The following is a 22,400-nucleotide window of genomic DNA, read 5'->3' on the forward strand; positions in this document are numbered from 1 at the left end:
AGACCTCTTATGTCACTTCTCAGCCCTGCTTCATAATCAGTTATTGTTTTAAATTTCAACTCCTCTGCCTACCTTTCAAGGCCTAAGTGATCTGACCCATGTACCCAATTGATCTGTCACCTTTTGCTCAAGAGGTTTCCTCACAGTGTCACAAACACATCAAGTTCACTTTTCTTTCTCTGCCTTTACTTAGTTCTCGAAAGTGTCCATCTTTCTTGCTTTCCTATCTAAACACTATTCCATCCTTCATAAGATCTAGTTCAAGTTGTCGCATTTATTTTTATTTTTATTTTATTTTATTTTATTTTTTAAGACGGAGTCTTGCTCTATTGGCAGGCTGGAGTGCAGTGGCGCGATCTTGGCTCACTGCAACCTCCGCCTCCCGGATTCAAACAATTCTTCTGCCTCAGCCTCCCGAGTAGCTGGGACTACAGTTGCGTGCCATCACGCCCAGTTAATTTTTATATTTTCAGTAGAGACAGGGTTTCAGCATGGTGGTCAGGATGGTCTTGATCTCTTGACCTCGTGATCCACCCACCTTGGCCTCCCAAAGTGCTGGGATTACAGGGGTGAGCCACCGCGCCCCACCACACATTCCTTTTTAAATTGCCCTTGACCGCTCCAGGACTCAACGATTCTCCTTTGACCTTCCTGTTGCCTATTTAATGCCTAGAGATCGATTCGTAGTTGTTTCCATATTCATTTATTTCATGTTCTAGTGGTAGTGCATTAATTTTCCCACACTTCATGATTCACATTCACATGTGCACAATTCTTGTTCTTGGTGCCTCATGCTTTATTTGAGGGCTACATCACATTTAAAGAAGTAACCAAAATTAAATCAGGGTATCTGCCAAAACCAATAAAATTCTTTTTTTTTTTTTTTTGAGATAGGATCTTGCTCTATCGCCCAGGCTGGAGTGCAGTGGCACAATCATGACTCACTGCAGCCTCTGACCTCCCGGGCACAAGTGATACTCCTGCCTCTGTCTCCCAAGTAGCTGGGACGGCAGGTGTGCACCACCACACCTGACTAATTTTTGGCACCGGGGGATAGAGACAAGGTCTCACTATGTTGCCCAGGCTGGTCTTGAACTCCTGGGCTCAAGCAATCCTCCCACTTCGACCTCCCAAAGTGTTAAGATTACAGGCATGAGTGACCATGCCCGGACCTAAAACTCATTTTAAAAGACATTTTCAATGTTTATTTTCCCAAAAAGTCCCCCCTACAACAACTATAGTAAATTGTGAGTTAACTCTTGTATGCTTAGTGGTTCAGAAATGGGGATAGATTATAACATGAATACCTACTGGGCTCCTCTTGTGGAATACCAGTCTGTGTAACTGGTGGGACGACCTACTATCTATCAGGAGCAACCAGTTCTTGGTTGGCTATGGTAAGTCTTAAGGCTACATGCACTTTAAAGAAGCAATTAACAAAACAACAACAACAAAAAAACAACACGAGCCTCATTCAAGTTCTCCAGGGCAACAATAACAACAAAAAAAAACCTGTGAAAAAAGAGTTAATCTAAAATGTCAGCAGCATGCAATCTGCCCCTATTTTTCCCCTATGATCGAGTAAGGGAAGTGACCAAAGGCTATAGACCCATACTAAATTATTATGGCCAAAGTAAAGCACCTGGTAGAGTAAAAAGGACTATGTTTTACTCTGCCAAGACTAAAGAGGGGGAAAAAAAAAACCTCACATTTTTCTGCTATGTTGTATAGTGTCACTGGAGTTTTAACTGTTGATGGTAATGCAGTGAAAGTATAAGGCAGGCCATAGGTATGTGAGATGGAAATGGCTGGCTGTGGGGGTTACACTGGGGACTGAAAATATTTGAGCATCTGTTTCCATGTTAAAAAGTCACATTTATTAACCAGCCCAAAATGTACTCTTTAAAAAATAAGCCATTTTAAAAGAATATTTCCATTTCCATTTATCATTTAATACTTAACGACTGAAATCTATTGTTTAAGTTTCCATCTTTCTTTGGATTAATAACTTTACTCTAAGGGCCATTTAACCTTCCCCCGTAAGTGATATCTCATTTTAAACATCATAATCAATTTAAAGTAACACAGAAAGTAACAGATATCCATTGCTTCGGGCTAAAGTTATAATCTATGAAAAGCATGATTAACAATGGACATTTTCTCCCTCTTTCCCACAGCCAACTGATCTTTGAAAAATCAAATCTGATCGTGGCACAGTCTCCTACTTAGAACCATCAAAAGATTTTCCACTGCACTGGAAATAAAATTTAAACTACACAGGGTAGCCCACAGGGCCTTATGTGGCTAAAGCCACTTCTACCTCATGTCATTCTCCTTGGCACTCGCTATGCTCAAGTCATGCTGGTTTTCTTTCTGTTCCCTGAACATGCCAAGCTTGTTTCCTACTTTGGGACTTTTGAACTTGCTATTATCTGTTTTTTAAGTGTTTGCTCCTGAAGTCTTCCCAGAGCTGACACTTTCTTGTCATTCTGGCCTTTGATCAGAATCACCCCCTAGAGAGACCACTGCATGTCACTCAATCTAAAATCCTTCCTCAGAAAGATTACTGAGGGCAGATTAGACTAAGAGTGGTCACGGGTACTAATCAATTTTAACATTACACACAAAAAAGAGATAATTGGACATAATGTGCTTCCAAATGTGATACAAAAGGAAGCATCAGTAACACCTATGAAGTATTCTTGCCAAGAAAACTCAGTATGATCATCTAAGTTTTTATCTCCAGTTTATAGCTAACACAGGGGAAAGATACACATGTTAATACAATCAGCAAAATCCAAAATGTGAGGAACTTTACAGAGATCTGCAGAGTAAGTTTAACTTACACAACAAGGAAAAAATTGCAAGGAAAAATAAAGAAGGAGAGAACCTCCAGATTAAGAGACTTAAGATGTGGAGCAACCAGAACTCTTATCTATTGTTGAGTGGGAGTATAAGATGTACATTACACTCTACGGAAAAAGGTCTGACAGTTACTTATAAAACTAAACATACACTTATCCTATGATGTAGCAATTCTGTTCCTGAGTATTTACCCAAGATATATGAAAACATTTGCCCAAAAAAATACCATGTACAAAAATGTTCACAGCAACTTTACTCATAATAGCCAAAAACTGAAAACCACCTAAGTGTTGAGGATGAAAGAACCTACAATAAGTTCATACTGCATGCTTATGGTTAAACAATAGTTAAGTAGGGGACTGGGAAAGACAGTGATTCACTAGAAAAAAGAGAGAGAGAATACAAATACAAATACAAAACTACATAAAAGAGAGAGGGCAGAGAGAGGGAAGTTTCAGGGGAGAGTCAATGATCTGTATCTTGACAAGGGCTGGACTGTACAGATGCATATGTATTTGATGGAACTGAGAATAGTTCATTTAAGATTTGTATATTTCTGGCCGGGTGCGGTGGCTCACGCCCGTAATACCAGCACTTTGGGAGGCTGAGGTGGGCACATCACGAGGGTCAGGAGATCGAGACCCTCCTGGCTAAAACGATGAAATCCCGTCTCTACTAAAAATACAAAAAATTAGCCAGGCGTGGTGGTGGGTGCCTGTAGTCCCAGCTACTCAGGAGGCTGAGGCAGGAGAATGGCGTGAACCTGAGAGGCGGAGCTTGCAGTGAGCCGAGATCATGCCACTGCACTCCAGCCTGGGTGACAGAGTGAGACTCCTTCTCAAAAAAAAAAAAAAAGTGTATATTTCATTATATATAACTTTTACCTCAAAAGAAGAAGAATCATAAACAAATACTGAGCTCTGATTAATTATATGCATGATGAAGCATTGGGGGGAAGTCTACTGATATCTGAAACTTACTTTAAGATTCATGGAAATAAGTAGGTTGATATAATACATAAACAGATGGATAAATGGAAAGATACAATAACACAGGTACAGCGAAAGTAACCGCAGAATCTAGGTGGTGGGTGTATGGGTGTCCACTATTAAGATTCTTTCAACTTTTCTGTATGTTTAGATATTTTCATAATACAATCTTGGGATACAATATAAATAAACCAAAAAAAAAGGTTTAGCTAATGGCAAATAATAGGAGAAAAACAGCCTGGACACGGTGGCTCACGCCTGTAATCTCAGCACTTTGGGGGACCAAGACATGTGGATCCTTTGAGCCCAGGAGTTTGAGACCAGCTTGTGTAGCATGGCAAAATCTTGTCTCTACTAAAAATACAAGAATTAGCCAGGCATGACGGTGTATGCCTGTAATCCCAGCTACTCGGGAGGCTAAGGTGGGAGGATCACTTGAACCCAGGAGATGAAGGTTGCAGTGAGCCGAGATCACACCACTGCACTCCAGTCTGAGCGACAGGATTAATCGTAGGCAGCTTCCTATACGTGGAAAATTTAAAACTAGTTTTGAAGAAAGTAAAGGTCAGAAATTTGAAAGAGAGAAGATGAAAGAGCACTTGAAATTAGTGTAAAAGAACTGATTCAATCAATAGATGATTTACTTATTTTATACCAAAGACTCTAATGAGCATTGGACAAATAAAGCAAATACTATTCTTAATTCACTCGGTTAGCAATAGTTACTGCATCATCACCTTGTGGTAGGCACTGTTCTAGGTGCTGAGCTAACACAGTGAACAAAACAACAAAAAAAATTCCTGTCCTCATGAAGCTTACATTTCAGTGGGAAAGACATGACAAATGAGAGGAGGTTCAATGAGAAGATTACATCTGAACAAAAACCTGAAGGAAGTGAGAAAGTCTTGAAGCTATCTGGGGGAGAGTGTTCCAGGCAGGTGAAATGAAAAGTGAAAAGGCCTTGAGACAGGAATGCCTGGTATGTTCACATCCAAGGAAGTGAAGGCAGGCCAGAGTGCCTGGAGCAGAGTGAGGGAAAAAGGACCAGGAGATGAGGTCAGCAAGGGAATGGGTTTACATCATGCAGGGTCCTGGAGGTCACAGCAAGGACTTCGGTTTTTACTCTGAATGACAGGAGAAGCACTGGAGGGTTTAATGGCTGCTCTGTGAGGATAAACTGCAGAGGAGCAAGAAAAGAAACAAGGGGAGGCTACTGCAAAACTTTAGGTAAGAGAAGACAGAGGTTTGAACCAAGATGGTGGCTGTGGAGGTGGTGAGAAGTGGTTGGATTCTCTTATTTTGAAGACAGAGCCAACATGATCTGGTGACAGATCTTCTATGAGGTGTGAGAGGAAGAGGAGTCAAGGATGACTTCAAAGTTTTGGACCTAAGCAACTGACAGAATGGAATTGCCATCTTTTTATAAAATTACGGGTGAAATTAAACAGCTAGGAGCTAGGGTAAAAAAAAAGAGTGTGAGGGGTTAAGTGCCATAAGATTAGGCTGGTAAGGTCAGCAGGTACCAGACTATGCAAGGTTTTATAAACCACAAGAAAACCAAGTCTACACTGTATCCTTAAGGAAAATGAGAGGATAATAACTTTTTTTTTTTTTTTGAGATGGAGTCTTGCTCTGTTGCGAGGCTGGAGTGCAGTGGCACGATCTTGGCTCACTGCAACCTCCGCATCCCAGGTTCAAGTGATTCCCCTGCCTCAGCTTCCCGAGTAGCTGGGACTACAGGTGCCCGCCACCATGACTGGCTAATTTTTTGTATTTTAGTAGAGATGGGGTTTCACCATGTTGGCCAGGCTGGTCTCGATCTTCTGACCTCTATGATTCGCCTGCCTGGGCCAAAGTTCTGGGATTACAGGCGTGAGCCACCATGCCCAGCTGGGAGGATAATAACTTTTTAAAGCTTGGGTGTAATAAGATGGGGTTTATGTTTTTTAAAGACCAGACTGGCTACAGTGTGGTAAATAAAGGGGAACAGGACCTGGATAGAAGGTTATTGCAAAATTCCAGGCCAGAAATGGTAACAGTTTTGGTTAGGGTTCCAGAAGTAGAGAGGAAGATATGTGAATAGATTTGTGGGAAGAACCAAAAGAATTTTGTGATGGATTGATTGTTACAAAATGGTAAAGAGCGGAGGAGTCAAAGATGACCCTTTCATTTCTCAATTGAGAAACGAGGCAGATGGCGGTATCTGTGAATTGTGATAGGAAACACAGGAGGAGGAGCAGGTGCATATTTGTTTGTGTTTGTGTGTGTGTGTGTGTATGTGTGTGTTTTGAGACAGAGTCTCACTCTGTCGCCCAGGCTGGAGCGCAGTGGTGTGATCTTGGCTCACTGCAACCTCTGCCTCCTGGGTTGGGGCAATTCGCCTGCCTCAGTCTCCCGAGTAGCTGGGATTACAGGTATGTACCACCACGCCTGGCTAATTTTTGTATTTTTAGTAGAGATGGGGTTTTGCCATGTTGGCCAGGCTGGTCTTGAACTCCTGACCTTCGGTGATTCTCCCAAAGTGCTGGGATTACAGGCGTCAGCCACAGCGCCTGGCTATATATTTATTATATATAAATATAATACACTTGTATACTATATATTTATACCTATATTCTCTATAGTATATTTATACTCTATAATATAAACTAAATATATTTATTATTTATAAATAAAATAAAGTGACAAAATTTGGGCTGAAAATATCAAATAAGGGATTATAAACATTTTAGATGGAAACCGAAGCCATAGGTATGAATGAGATGGCCTAAAGAAATGGTATACAAGAGAACCACTTCAGAGCCTTGAGAATATGAACGAAGGATGGGGAGAAGGAGCCAGAAAAGGACTGGTTAAAAGATATGAGGAAAACCAAGAAGTATCTCACCAGAAAAACTCAGAGAAACACTAATGTAAGAAGGATGATATCAACAGTTAAGTGCAGCAGACAGGTCAAGCCAATCTGAAAATAAAACGTCTACTGGATTGATTCTGTGGGTTCATTGGTAGGTAGTGCTGATAATATGGTAAATGAAAGTTTAACTGAAGTAGCAGGGGATGAAGGCTGACTGGTATGAGTTCAGCAGTGGCTAGAGGTAAGGAAATGAAGCTAGTGGGAAGCCTGGCATAGAGAGAGGGGAGCTCAGCAGCTGCAGGGATGTGGTGGGGCACAGCAGGAAACATGTCCCGAGGTGAAAGAGGATAGGTTCCTTACCACACAGGTGAGAGTACAGAAGGGTCTGCCTTAGACAGCAGGTGGGACAAGGGCAACTCTTTCGTCATAACAGGGGGGGATGAAGGAAAATGACCACTGTGGATGCTATTTATTCATTCAACAAATTTTCAGTGAACTCATACTATGTGCCAGGTATGGTGTTAGGTGGTAGGGATATAAGACTGGGTAAACACAAACAAGAGGTTAGAGTCCAGTGGATTAGACAGATAGTGCTCAAATAATCAGCCTAATAAATGAGATGGGTAGGTGCTAAAGGAAGAAATGTTCTGGTTAGAGGAAGCAGCTTGTGCAAAGGCCTGTGGCAGGCTTGTGCAAAGGCTGCGTCAAGGATTGGCAAGAAGGCCAATAGGACTGGGCTGAAGGAGGAATGGCAAGGGACAACTCTGAAGTTGCATAGGAAGGTATGTGACAGATTAGGTAGGGCCCTCTACACACACCATTCCAGACCAAGGGCTGATCTCCATCCTAAAAGTCTTCATGGAAGAACAAAAAGAGGAGTGATTGTTTTTTCCTCCTTCTTTGGGGGAAGAAAAGAGAGAGAAAATATAATGGGAGACATATGTGCCAACCAAAAGAGGTTAAATTTGATATAACAGGAAATAAAATATCACCCCAAAGTTTTTAAAGGAGAAATCATGTAATGAGAAGATTTACATCAGAATATTCTCTTTGCCAATATTATATACAATATTTTAGACAGAGCTATACTAAAAAGAGAACGGAATTTCAGGGAAAACGAATTCCAAGTAATTTTAGTAAGAAGGTTAAAAATAATCCCCCCCCCCGGCTTTTTTTTTGCTTGGTAAGTTGCAGGGCTGTGGAAATTGTTAAAGGACTCAATATCAATTTCCTTATAGAAACCTTCCAGTTTTTCCACACCCTTTTTGTAACTGTTGAAAAACAGTCCACAGGCAAATTTCAGTGAACAGAGTAAAATTAAAGGATGGAAACCATGTCTTTTTTTAATAGTCAATTTTGTAAAATAAAAATTCTGCCAAGCAAATCAAAATCACATTCCACAACATTAACAGTCATCCTGCATTTGCCTGGATTTAACAGCACCTGTTTCCCACAAAAATCTGTAAATGTTAAGGAAAAAAAAAAAAAACCAAATCCACAATTACACATGCAAGGTGCATAAATACTTGGTAATGCCAGAAGATATTTCCATCTGGAACATAAATTTGGAAGAAAAACTATTCACCATCTAAAATACCTAAAGACAGCACTTCACAATGTGTACATATAATATGGGGTTGCTTAAATGTATGAGGACATCTAATTCTATATTGTCTATAAATCGCTTCCTTATACAGTGCTGATAACAGGTACTCAATCCTTTATATAAAAATTGCGTATTTAATTTTTGTGCTGATACCTATTTTGAGATGAGAAGAGGAGAAAAGCAAAAGGGCTATTTAGGTACAGTAAGTTAAGGCTTTGAAGTCAGAGGGGCAGAACTTTGTTATTTACTTGTGGTGTGAACTAGAACATGCTACTCTGAAATTGTTTCCAAAACTCTAAAATAGGTTTAATAATAGCAATCTTTCAGGATTGCTGTGAAAATTAAACAAGAAAATCTATGACTGAACTTCAAATTTACACAACAAAATGCATTTTAAAAAAATCTATGACCCAGCACAGTTAGTAGGATACAGTAGGCATTCAATTATTATTATTACCTTTCATAATGGTATGCTTGATTTCCCTTTTCTTTTCCTCCACTCCTATTTGTAAGTGTCTCAAGAGAGATGGCATATTTTATTCATTTTTTTGCCTTCTGAAATCAAAAAGCATTCTTATGCACCTGGCGTTTTCTACTCAACATTTTAGCTGTTTATACAAATGTCTGTCTTCCTCAATTAAAACACAATTTCCTTGAGGACATGGGTGTTAAGCTCAGATTCTTATTCAAAGTGGGTATTCAACAAATATCTGCAAATGAATGATTAAACAAATGAATATATTAGGTAATTAAATATTGAAGGAGAAGTGTCTAAGTAACATATAGCTCTGTGAATTACAAAACAAAACACAGGAATCAATATGGAAGATTTCAAGATTCAGGTATGTTCTTACTACTGTTTCTTTCTTGGTTTTAATATACCTAGACAACCAACTCTTATTTTTAGAAAATGCTTTGAGTTCTGCTCAAAATGAAAATTATCTGGTTGAGAGAAGATCCTAAATTACAGAATGGTGTTTGCCATGGATTAATAGCAGGTAGAGCCCTCTACCATTAGAGTAAAGGCCAGTGAGTACCAATAAAATGACAGCAGTAACAATGATGCTGATGCTGGACTGCATTTATGGAATATTATTATACAGCAGGTATTGCACTTATTATACTTTATCTATACAATCCTAGCAATTGTCCAGCAAGCACTGTTAATTTAGTGCCCACGGTCACACTGTGTTTCGTAACACTCCACAACAGCCACCCGTCTCCAATCCACTTCAACCCTGCCCCGAGTTTGAATTATTTCTCCCTATGTGTCTTCACAGAACCCTGTACAATCCCTAACAGGGTACCTTTGACACTGTATTGTAGTTGCTTGTTTATTCCTTGAATCTTCTGAAGGAAAGTGAACTATGAGCTGAAGTCTTACTGATGCTGTATCCCAGCTCCAAGAGCCCTGTGTCTGGAACACATTCATTTGTGGAATGGAGGGAGGGGTGAATGTATGGGTGAAGCAGAAGTGATGGAGCTACTTCCAACCCATGCCTCTCTGACTCCTAAGCCTCTGCTTTTTATTCTATTCTATGCTCTCCGTCAAGTAATAACCCCATTTTGTAAAGCTGTATTATTTGTAAATTTCATTTCATTCAAGATTTCTATTAAAAACTAGGGGATTTCTTCTCTCCACAAATCAGATGTTCATACACCAAATCACTGCCAAATTTACCAACTGATTTGATAAGCTGGCACTCTGAAAACCATCAAATCTACATTTTATGTTTAGAGTTAAGTCAAAAAGGCAAAGATTGTCAATGCCAATAACTGTAGATCTCATTCATGTAACTTCCATAGTCCTATTAACGATATTGTATGGATATACATTATTGCTTTTGAGGTTTAAATAAATAAAAGTGGGTAGAATATTTGGAAAGTCTTTGAAAAATCCACTGTCATGCTCAGGGTCAGGTTCCAACCCCAGTTGAGGGCTGAGGGGAGTGGGTGGATGTGGGGCCGGGAGCTGGAAGAACACTCAAGAGACAGCAGGTAGATGAGACATGGCTTTATTCAGCAGCCTCTTCACAGGGTTAGTGTTACATTTATACACTACACAAACAATAGCTGCTGAGAGCCAGGTAGGGAGCTTCTCTATGCTGTGTCTACATGGCTATGATTATATAAGATATGGTACTGTGCACTTGCACCCCAATCCCGCTGAGTCATCTAGGCTGTTTACCTCAGCCTATGCCTGCTGCCCTATATATGCTCGACTGCAGCACAGTCATATTCGTTACATCCACTTAATTCCACTAAATCAACTTTTCAATAATGGGGTGCATAAATCTGTTAAACTACTTAAGTTTTAAAGGCTAATTTTAGATCATCTATCACAAAAAGTCTAAAAACTTACCTGCTTTCTGGATGTCAACACTCAAAATTACACACATAAGTTAGCTAAAGTCAGTTTTCTAAAGTGAATATGCTGTCTAGGAATTGTATTATATTCAGAATGTATTTGAGAAAGACATATTTCAATTATAAAATTGCAAAAGGAATCACCTCAATTCATCATCTTGCCCAATTTCAGAGCACAAAAAGACAATTTAGAGGCCCCTAAGTCATTTTTTTAAGTATGGACTTCAAAGGAGGAGGAAACTCCAAGGATCACTGATCTGACAGCAACCAATGCTAACATCTAGGTTGTCATAGTCAATCCACTTTAATTATCAACAAGTTTTTAACCATTTCTGACCAGTCATTTGGAGCTGACCTCTGACAAGTACTTACAAGTCATCGAAATCTCATTTTATTTTATAGCCTCATATTTGTTATTGGGCTAATCTTTACCTGTTCTGCATCACACAACAGCTTAAATATTTGAATGGCCCAGCAATAAATTTCCATGGTCCCCCTGGGTCAGTCAGATGTTAGCTGTTAAGTAAAGCTAAAAGGATCTAGGCTTCATAAATTTCCTTCAGGGTCCACATTTGCTCTTACAGGCTAGGCTTTCAAGCCCAAACATCTTTATAGCTATGTGCAGTGATTTATTAACTCCTCCTTGTTTTTATCCAAAAAGATCAATCACATATGTATCAATAAGCCAGTGTGCTGGTGACTGTTTTTTATTGTACATATAACCACCTGCCTTTAATACAAACTTGTGTCTCAAGCTTTTCTAAGTGCTTGCTGGAGTTTAACAACCTTCACCTGTTTCTAATTTGGTATAAAACATATGGTTTAGTTCTGCTATTTAGTTCTAAGCCAGCCTTTCCTCTTTTGGACCCAACAATATAAAAGAAAACAAATCCAGGGCACAAAATTCTAAAGTTGTAGGATGTTACACATGTACACACACCATAATGACTTGCCCAGTTACTTCTGAAAAGCATCTTCACAGAGAAATATTTTATAGTTGTGAAACTATTATACTTCTTTGAAAAAATTAGATGTGTCCTATATTACTCTTGAGGGTTCTAAAAATTACCTTCAAACTGTGAAAATGACAGTTTACTCTTAGTGCCTCAAAAAAGATAACAGCTATATCTAGAAACCTATGAGGTCAGGAAAGAGAGTTCCTATCTTTATACTGAGGAATCTACATCTGGCCAGGTGAAACCAATATTTTCTTTTCCCTTCCCTTGTCCTTCTCTAAATCAGACCACAAGTTTAAGTAAGAGGCAGGGTGCCAGTGGGGAGAGAACCACAATATAACAGCATGGCAAAGTCAATACTAAAATTAAGAGTGTCTGGGTGATAGGCCAGGGAGGAGAAAATCCTCAGGAAGAAATGACTAATATAAATGTCTAGGAGAGGCAGAGAAGTCAAAACAGCCTCCCACAGCTCCACCAGATTTCTTTCCTACACACATCTCCTTTTCCAGTGACGGTGGGATCTGACAACACTGGCCACAGCTGGCACTGAACCTCCTCTTCAGACTGCTCTCACCCTTCAGGGCCCAGTGCAAATGCTCTATCCTCTCTGAAGCCTTCCCCTAGTCCCGAAAAAAGTGAGGTGCTTCCATGAGATATCAGTATTTATTCATCATTTGGGAGCAGGTAATCACATTAGGCTTTGTTTTACAATCATGTTTACATGTCTGTCTCTCGTACAATGGTCTAACAGAGCAGGTATTGAATAAATGTTCACTGAATTGTACTGTTAGTTTGCAAAGACTTTGTATAAATGAAGCCACCAAAAGCACACTTAAAAATCAATTTTTATCAAAATAAAAGATACACATGGTTGAAAAACCAAATTGTTCTACAAGCCTGATATTAAAAACATTAGTTTACATGTTTATTAGTTAAAATACCCTAGAGCTTTATCTCCATTCCTAGACCTCCAAGCTTATTATTCTCATCACTTTAGGCTGCTTTTTTCCCCTGGTATTTTCCCTCTATGTTTCTCATTAATATCCTTTTATTCCTGTTTCTCGACTCGATGGCTTTAAAAATGATCTACTGACAACATATTGGGGAAGATGAGGATATAGCTCTCTTACACACTGCTTCCCCACCTCTTCCAAAATACCCACACTTCCCCCTTCCTCCCATCTGTTCACTAGGGTCAACATCATAATTTTTGGTTAAATCAGTATGCAACGTTACAGTATTATAACCATGTTATTTTTTTGAGCTGAGCCATATAATGTATCATATTTTAATTTTTTTAAACTTGGTTTTTCCATGGAGTTAATAACCACCTAGTTTTTTCATTTGCTAAATTTATGTACCTCTCACTAATTTATTCCCAGAACCTCTGGAAGCAATGAAAATTCCCTCTTGCTACAGTTAAATCCTCTTTCAGTTTCACTCTTTCTTGGTGCCTTTGTCCTCTTGCTCCATTAGACAGTGCGGGAGCTGATCATCTATGATTTCCCTTCACCCTGAGATCCCTTCTTTTCCTTGAATAATATTTTCTTCTTACTTGGTTTATTCCTTTATATTAATAGAGTCCATCTTCCAGAAGTTTCCTAAGAAAGGTGCATAGGATTTTCATGCCTGAAGTCTTTTTTCTACCCTTTTATTTGACTGATAGCTTGATATAAATATAGGTTATAGAAATAATTTTCCCTCAGTACTTTGAAGGATTGTTCCATTGCTTTCTAACTTTCAGTGCTGCCTTTGAGGAGTAAGATTTTATAACTCCTTTTCCTTTGTATGTACTTTTTTTCTCTGCAAGCTTTTAGAATCTTCACTTTACCTCTAGAATTCCATAATTTACCAGTGATGTGCCTTTTAAAATGTTATTGTGGGCTTTTAAAATGTTATTGTGTCAGACACTCGCTGGGCTCGGCTCTTTCCACTTGAAATCAAGTATTTTAATTATTAGAATTTTCTTGCATTATTATTAGTTGGATAATTTCCTACCTTCCCTTTTCTGTTTCTTTTTTGCACTCACTGCTATCTGGATTGTTGGATCATTAAACATTTGAGGAATTCCTCTAATTTCTTATCTTTTCTTTCTTATCTTTGATCTCTGTTTGGCTTTTTTTTTTTTTTTTTAAGAGAAAAACAACTTTACCTCCAATCTTCTGTTGAATTTTTAAAAAACTTCCATCATTTTAATTTGCCAAGTTTCATCTTTTACTGAATGTTCATTTTTATACCATCTTGTTTTTGTTCTTGGATACAGTACTTTCCCTTGTCTCTTTGAGGATATTATTTAAAGTGTCCTAAAAAAAAATCCCAACACACTATTGCTTTTTATTTATCCTTATAATCCTTCTTTCCTCCACATTTCTTTTTCATGATTTTGGCTTCTATATTTCATATGAGAAGTTTCCTCAAATGTCTGGCAATTCTTTGGTTAATCATTTTTAAAAGCAAGGCACTAAAGAGCACACATATTGAAAGATGTTCATTGACAGGACTGGCCAAAAGGCAGGTTTCACTCTGGAGTTATTACCAGAGGACTGGAAGTTTCATATGGAGATGTACAACTCTAAGAAGCTGTATGTATTTTTTCTTGGATCATTTTTCCACATTCTTGTATGTACAATCGATTCCTTTTTTCAGCTGGCACCTCTGCCCTCAGTTATGCTAGCTGTCCCTGAATCCAGGGTTCGTCTAGTTCGACCTCTCAAGAGTAAACTTCAGGTTTTCTGCTGGTGTAGGGAGAGGCAGTTGCATGAGAGGGGTTGTCAGGGTATACTGGTTTCTTTTTTTTTTTTTTTTTTTTTTTTTGAGACGGAGTCTCAGCCAGGTCACCCAGGCTGGAGTGCAGTGGCTGATCCTGCTCACTGCAAGTCTCGCCTCCCAGGTTCAGGCCATTCTCCTGCCTCAGCCTCCGAGTAGCTGGGACTACAGGCGCCCGCCACCACGCCCGGCTAGTTTTTTGTATTTTTAGTAGAGACGGGGTTTCACCATGTTAGCCAGGATGGTCTCGATCTCCTGACCTCGTGATCCGCCCGCCTCGGCCTCCCAAAGTGCTGGGATTACAGGCTTGAGCCACCTCGCCCGGCCAGTATACTGGTTTCTAATACAGACTTCCAGACATACCCAACTCACCTTCAAAGACTCCTGGCCTCCAATTCTGAGACTTTCTGGACTTCTGCAGCATGAATCAGCTTGCTTCTTAATCTTTCCCCTTGCAAGTTCTTAGATTTTCATTTTTCCAGTCTGCTACGTCAGTTGCTACTCTTTCACCTGCTGTTCAGTTCTCACAATTTTGTTGATTTCACAGTTTCTCTGCTCTGGAGGTTGCCACTCCTGTTCCTTACTTAGGCTTTTTAATTTTTTTTTTTTTTTTTTTTGGAGATAGAGTCTTGCTCCGTAGCCTAGGCTGGAGTGCAGTAGTGCAATCTCGGCTCACTGCAGCCTCTGTCTCCCGGGTTCAAGCAATTCTCCTCCCTCAGCCTCTCGATAGCTGGGACTATAGGCGCATGCCGCCATGCCCAGCTAATGTTTTTGTTATTTTAGTAGAGATGGGGTTTCACCGTGTTGCCCAAGCTGGTCTCGAATTCCTGAGCTCAGGCAATCCGCCCGCCTCGGCCTCCCAAAGTGCTGGGATTACAGGCATGAGCCACCACGCCTGGCCTGCTTTTTAAATTTTAATCCCTGTACTGTTATTTCATTGGCATTTTGGCGAGAAAAGATAAGCACACTTGTTCAGTCATAAGTTTGACGTTTACTACTAGTGATTAAAATAGCAGCCTTTGTTTCCTTGTCAGGCTCTGTGTGCTGGGCTTTATATGTACTGGCGAATTCTTAAAACAACCTTGGGACAGAGACTGCTGATTGTGCCCCATGCCCATTCTCCTCCTCTTCTGTTGTTAACAGAATCCCTGAAGTTTAAAAGCCACTTAGAAAAAAGACATTTCTCAACCTCCTACGGAGGTCCTTAGAGGAGTCCTTAGAGGAGGGAGGAATGCCCATTTCCTATTGGCTGCATAATGACTGACATTCCAACAACCATCTTGGACCATGAAGGCCACACTCCAGGGATGGCAGAGCAGAGACCTTGAAGCAGCCTGCATTTCCTGAAGCATTTACAGAACTGCCACTCCAGCCGTGGATTACTGATCCCTGGACTTTTATGCATGATAATAAAATTTTATTTAAGTCATTGTTAATTTGAGATTTCCATTACATACAAACTCCGCAATGACACTATTCCCCATACAGAAGCTTGGAGAAGTGACTTGCCCAGGGTTAAGGTGATAAAGAGCTGGATTCTAACTCAGGTCTTACACCACAGTGCGTATTTTTAACAAAAGGCTTTCTTTAAATTATTGTATCTTGGAATCACATACATATGTATGTCATAATTTGAGGGTTGAGCATGGTTACTATGTCAATAAATAATACAAACTTAGGAGTCAGAATTCTACATACACTTCTACTAGACGTAAGAATAATTTATTTCATGAATTTTACTTAGCTAAATGACAGAAACATGTTTCTCTATCATACAAAAATACTTATATAAGTTTTTTGCCAAATTTGAATATAATACTAGAGACACTCTAATTTAAAATACAGACTTTAGCCCAGACATATGGGTGTCCTCCAGAACATATAACTTCCTATTGAAGACATATACCAATATATTAAGATGCTCTTTACAAAAAACCTAGTGATTTCAAACATAAGATCCAAACAAAATGTTACAGTGGCTTATACACAGTAAAAGCCCACCAAGTATTTATTAAATGAATATAAACAAATCGGTTATTGATTCATTTGCTGAGAAATATTATTTCCCAGTTGCCCCTCAACTTACAATAATCACGCCCTCATTTTTGTTCCTGATGAGCAACAACTCATCTGATACTTTTTCTTCCTTTTTTTTTAAAAAAAAATTAAAGAAAATTTTAAATAATAGTACCCACTTCATTTTAAAATTAGAGAATAATGACCTACATACTCACTACTCAGACTTGACAACAGATATTATTTTTTAGTTAAAATAAATAAAATATTACAGATCAAGTGAGCCCTCTTTGTTTATGAATTCTGGGACTCCCCCTTCCTCCATTAGTTACGATGATTTTAATCTTAAGTGACAGAAAAACCAAATCACTGATTTAAAGAAGAAAGAGAATGAAGACAGACTGGTTCCAGAAATGGCTAACTCAGAAACTTTATTACATTATTTGGGACCCAGGTCTTCCCATCTTTCCACTCTGCCATCCTTAGAAAATTGGGCAAGGCCCATTCATGATCACAGGATGGTTGGTACACAATCAGGTCTCATCTGTAGAGACAACATCTAGTAGGAAATGGCAGACTTTTCTCCTGTGTCTCCTTTTTTATATATAAATTTTTTATTAAAGTATAACATACAGATAGATAAGAGCAAACTCCCTTAATTTTCACAGAATGAATACTTTTATGAAACCAGCACCTAGACCAAGAAATTGAGTATTACCAGTATCGTAGCCACGTGTCTGTCTTAGTGCATAAAACTATTCCCAGCAGTACCTCATAGAACTGGCCAGAATTGTGAATCAACTCCTAAATCCATCACTGTTGAGTGGAATGGGATCACCACGATTAGTAAAAAGCCAGTTGTGGTTCACTCCCTGGCACTGAGACTGGAACCCACTTTCCACATAGCCAAGAAGAGAGTTATTACTAACAACAGGGAGCTCTTGAGAAACAGGAATGGCTATGGTTAGGTAACCAACAGCACCTGTCACATCCTCTCTCCACAAGCCACTTCTTTTATAAATTTGGTTAATACCTGTGTTTAATGCTTTTCATACTTTTAAAATACAAGTGTTTCTATGAAAAACAATGAACCACACATACCATTCTGCAACTTACTTTTTTTTCACTCCATACTGTTTTCTGAAAGCTAGTTTTGTCTATATATGTATCTAAAATATTCCTTTGAACTCCTGATTAGTATTCCATCTTATGGATGTTCAATATTTTATTTCTCCACTCCCTTACTAAAGGGGATTCAGGTTGTTTCTTTTTTCACCAGTACAAGTAATGATGTACTTAACATCTTTTTATGCCCTCCTTTGAGCAAGTTTCTCTAGGGGACATACTTCTGAACAGTATGTACTAGAAACCATTTTACTAGATTCTGCCAAATGGCTGGTGCTGCTAACCCTAGAGAACAACATGTAGCCTTGGAAGTATTTTTTCTTGAACTCTCCGTGACACAATTTGTGAATGTAATGTAGATAATAACAGCATTAATCTCATACTGCTTTTGTGACAATTCACGTGTGTACGTGTATAAAATTTAGAACAGTACCTGAAAGATCTCAAGAGCAACTATAATTTTCTGAGTGATTACTATTATTGCTATTAATCTTTGTATTACTAGAATATAAAACAAGGCCTATTTATATCCACTGTAATTTTTTACTGTGTCAACTTGGCTAAGCTGGAAATATTTCCCAGAAGACCACTGCCTATATGGATCCAGGTTACAGATGAACAAAAGATAAATTTTGGTAAGATTTGGAAGACAGAATTCACTTCATTGTCTTCCAAAGATAATAACTGGCCACTGCAGCAGCCACTACACCGGCATGTTGACAGGGCATGGTGTTAGACACAGTAAGACACAGGTGCAAGGCTGCTTGCAGATTCCATTTGGTCTCTGTGCTTCCATTCTGCATCTAGCTCTTGTTCCCAGCTGCTGCTCCTGCTGACCAATACCAACTCCCTTTTCACTACCAGATGCAGTGGCAACAGCCTTCCATAGATGTCTCCACCTGCTCTCCTTTGGGGTTCCACTCAGCAGCTGGATATACCTCACTTCCTACTTCTTTGCCTGAGTTGTCTACCTGCACCAGAGCTTCAGAAGGGCTGGGGTAGTGACTTTTCTCTGATCTCCAAGCCCAGTTTTTGGACTCTTATTTCTGTAGCTTCTTCCACAGTTGCATATGATCTTGTTCCGATAATAAATCCATCAGACCATACTATTCACATTAATTCTGCTTTTCCGACTGAAACGTGATTGATATAATACCCTTTGACAACTTTTTGAGTGGTTTGTCTTTTAACCATTTTCCCTAAGGGTTCTTACATTGGAATTTTTTCTTTTTCTTTTTTTGCTATTTATGTGCTAAAATTTTCACTCACCAAACTCATTTCTGATATACTTTCATGTAATTGTTAGTTAATCTTTCTAGGGTTGCAGTAATGTGCGTGATATTCTTCTTACTGTCAAGTAACTTCAACCAAACCCTCCATGCCTGCTGATTGTTACCCTATGTTTTCTATTTCCACTTAACACTTGCATTTTAAAATCCAGTGTGTTGGCCAGGCATGGTGGCTCACACCTGTAATTCCAGCACTTTGGGAGGCCAAGGCAGGCGGATCACAAGGTCGGAAGATCGAGACCATCCTGGCCAACATGGTGAAACCCCATCTCTACTAAAAATACAAAAATTAGCCACATGTGGTTGCACGTGCCTGTAATCCCAGCTACTCAGTAGGCTGAGGCACAAGAGTTGCCTGATCCCAGGAGGCGGAAGTTGCAGTGAGCCAAGATCGCGCCACTGCACTCCAGCCCGGGCAACAGAGCGAGATTCCATTCCCTCCCCACAAAAAAACAAAACAAAACAAACAAAACAAAAATCCAGTGTGTTGTTCTTCTTCTATTTCTTTCTTTTTTTTTTTTTTCTTTTGAGATGGAGTCTCACTCTGTCACCCAGGCTGGAGTGCAGTGGTGCGATCTCGGCTCACTGCAAGCTCACACCATTCTCCTGCCTCAGCCTCCAGAGTAGCTGGGACTACAGGCGCCCGCCACCATACCTGGCTAATTTTTTGTATTTTTAGTAGAGATAGCATTTCACTGTGTTAGTCAGGATGGTCTCGATCTCCTGACTTCGTGATCCGCCCACCTCGGCCTCCCAAAGTGCTGGGATTACAGGCGTGAGCCACCGCGCCCAGCCGCTTCTATTTTTTTTGCTGCAGATCTACTGCTGCTATTTGTATATTTTAGTTAGTCATTATGGGTCAAAGCTCTTCTACTTGGCTATAAGCACAGAACACTTGATTGTGCCTGGGGAAAAAAAGATTTACAATATACTGCAATGAATTATTTCAAATTCAAAAACAACTTAAAAATATATATACAAATAGTGTAATGCCAAATCAGAAGAGCATAAGGCATAGCTAAACAAGGTATGTATGTATGTGTGTGCATCCATTCAGATCTGTGTTTTTCACTCTCATTTTTATAATGTTTATATTTTTCTTTGATAAAGGTCTTTCACTGTTTTTATTTTATTTTTTAAATTTTGAGACGGAGTTTTGCTCTTGTTGCCCAGGCTGGAGTGCAATGGCACAACCTCGGCTCACTGCAACCTCTGCCTCCTGGGTTCAAGCGATTCTCCTGCCTCAGCCTCCCAAGTAGCTGGGACTACAGGTGCCCGCCCCCACATCTGGCTAATTTTTGTATTTTTAGTAGAGACAGGGTTTTGCCATGCTGGCCAGGGTGGTCTCAAACTCCCAACCTTTGGTGATCCACCTGACTGACTCAGCCTCCCAAAGTGCTGGGATTACAGGTGTGAGCCACTGCGCCTGACCTCACCCTTTTTATTAACCATATTGCGAGGTGCTTGTATTGTATTCCTTTTCAATTTGTAAACTTTTATTCCCTTTTTTCAAATATGTAAACTTCATTTCTTTTTCTCATATAATTCTATTGGCCAGGGCCATAAGTACAGTATTTTATTGTGAAGATAGCTGGCATCCTTATCTGCCTTCTGATTTTAGTGGAGTACTTATAAAGTTTCACTATTAAGTCCAATGCTTGCTATAGGTTTGTGACAATCATCTTTCGGCATTTTAAGGAAATTTCTTTCATTTTCTACTTTACAATGAGTTCTTATAACAACTGCTACTACTATTATTGGCCAACATTTGACGCTTTACCAAGTACCACATATATTTTACATGTATTCACTCATTTAATCCAGCTAGACACCCTATGAAGTGGATACTGTTCTCTCTCCATTTAATAATGAGAGTAAGGCACATAGGATGATCAAGTAATTTGTCCAAAGTCACACAATGTATTAGTTTTCTACTACTACTTTAAAAAATAAAACAACCTAAGCATCCATTCACTCATTTACTATCTCATGGTTTCTGTAGGTCAGAAATCTAGCCACATTATAGATGGGTTTCTCTGCTCAGGATCTAAGAAGGTCTAAAATCAAGATGTTGGCCAGGCTTCTCATGTGTAGCTCAGGGTCATCTTCCAAGCTCATTCAGGTTGCTGGCAGAATTGAGCTCCTTGTGGTGGTAGGGCAGAGCTAGTTCCTTGCTAGCCGTCAGCCATATTTCACTCCCAGGTCTTAGGAGCCACCCTCAGGTCCTAGCCACATGGCTCCCTCCATGAGGAGTTCTGTTTGCTTTCTTGTGGGCTACCAGAAGAGCATCTGCTACTGCTTCTTGGCTCTCAAGGGTTGACTTGATTAGATCAAGCCTATACAGATAATTTTGCTTTATATTAACTCAAAGTCAAATGATTAGGAACCTTAATCATGGGAGTAAAATTCTATTATATTCATCTCTCAATATCTGTGGAGGATTGATTCCAGGACCCTTGTGGATGCCAAAATCCAAGTAAGCTCAAGTCCCTGATATAAAATTTGTATTTTAATATAACCTACATATATAATTTATATACCTAAGTTCTACATACTTTAAATTATCTCTAAATTACTTATAAAACCTAATACAATGCAAATGCTATGTAAATAGTTATGTCTGTTGTTTTTAAATTTGTTGTTTTTTTTTTTTTTTTTTTGCATAAACCATGTCCCCAGGAAATTTGGAATTTTTTTCCTTTTCCATGAGCTGTGTTAATTCTAACTCCAGTAGGCCTAATGCTTGAATGAGCAAGATGTCTAATCAATAAATTATTTTCATGCTCAGAATTTCAGGTTTTTGTACTCTAGCAAAGCTTGGTCTTATTTCTTACTGTATGAAAGCTTAACAGCAATGTGATTTAAGGTTTTGTTTTGTTTTTTAACTGGGAGATACAAGTGATTTAATTCATGGGTACTTCCGGAACCTAATAGACAATCCCATTGCCTTTACTTTTCTAATTAAAGAATTCCTACATACTTTGAAAATAAAAAAAATTTGTATTTTTTAAAATTTTTGTATTGTTACTTCTTGTTTGTTTTTGTCTAAATATTTTCTATCCGTGGCTGGTTGAATCTGCAGATTGAGAGGGCCGACTATTATTCAAAAGTCTTGCTCACACTGAAGGGGAAGATATTTATAGGGACATGTACACCCGGATAGTGGGAATCTTGAGTGCCATTTCAAATTCTGCCTACCATTTACACTAAATAACACTCTGGATTCAAACTCTCGTTATCTGGTTCCAGAATTTAAGTCCCCCCTACCCCTTTCTTTGGGACGGGGTCTTGCTCTCTCACCCAGGCTGGAGTGTAGTGGTGTGAACACAGCTCACTGCAGTCTCAACCTCCCAGGCTCACGTATTCTCCCACCTCAGCCTCTTGAGCAGCTGGGACTTACAGGAGTGCCACCACGCGCGGCTAATTTTTGTATATTTTTTGTAAAGACAAAGTCTTCAAACGTCGCCCAGGCTGGTCTCTAACTCCTGGGATCAAGCAATCTGCCCGCCTCAACCTCCCAAAGTGCTGGGATTATAGGCGTGAGCCACTGTGCCCTGCTGAGAATGT

At 39.3% G+C, this 22,400-nt stretch overlaps 1 protein-coding gene and 1 long non-coding RNA gene across 6 annotated transcripts in view; both read right to left on the bottom strand.

The window, feature by feature from the left end:
• Positions 1-22,400, bottom strand: part of UVRAG (UV radiation resistance associated) — a 329,716-nt gene that overhangs the window by 83,853 nt on the left and 223,463 nt on the right. The window lies entirely within an intron of this gene.
• Positions 14,939-21,404, bottom strand: LOC116269713. The gene is made up of 2 exons (XR_004177435.1): positions 20,265-21,404; positions 14,939-19,006 (listed from the first exon to the last, which is right to left on the bottom strand). It is a non-coding gene; the product is annotated as an uncharacterized LOC116269713 (long non-coding RNA).

Source organism: Papio anubis, chromosome 12 (assembly GCF_008728515.1).
Source record: "Papio anubis isolate 15944 chromosome 12, Panubis1.0, whole genome shotgun sequence".
NCBI lineage: Eukaryota > Metazoa > Chordata > Mammalia > Primates > Cercopithecidae > Papio > Papio anubis.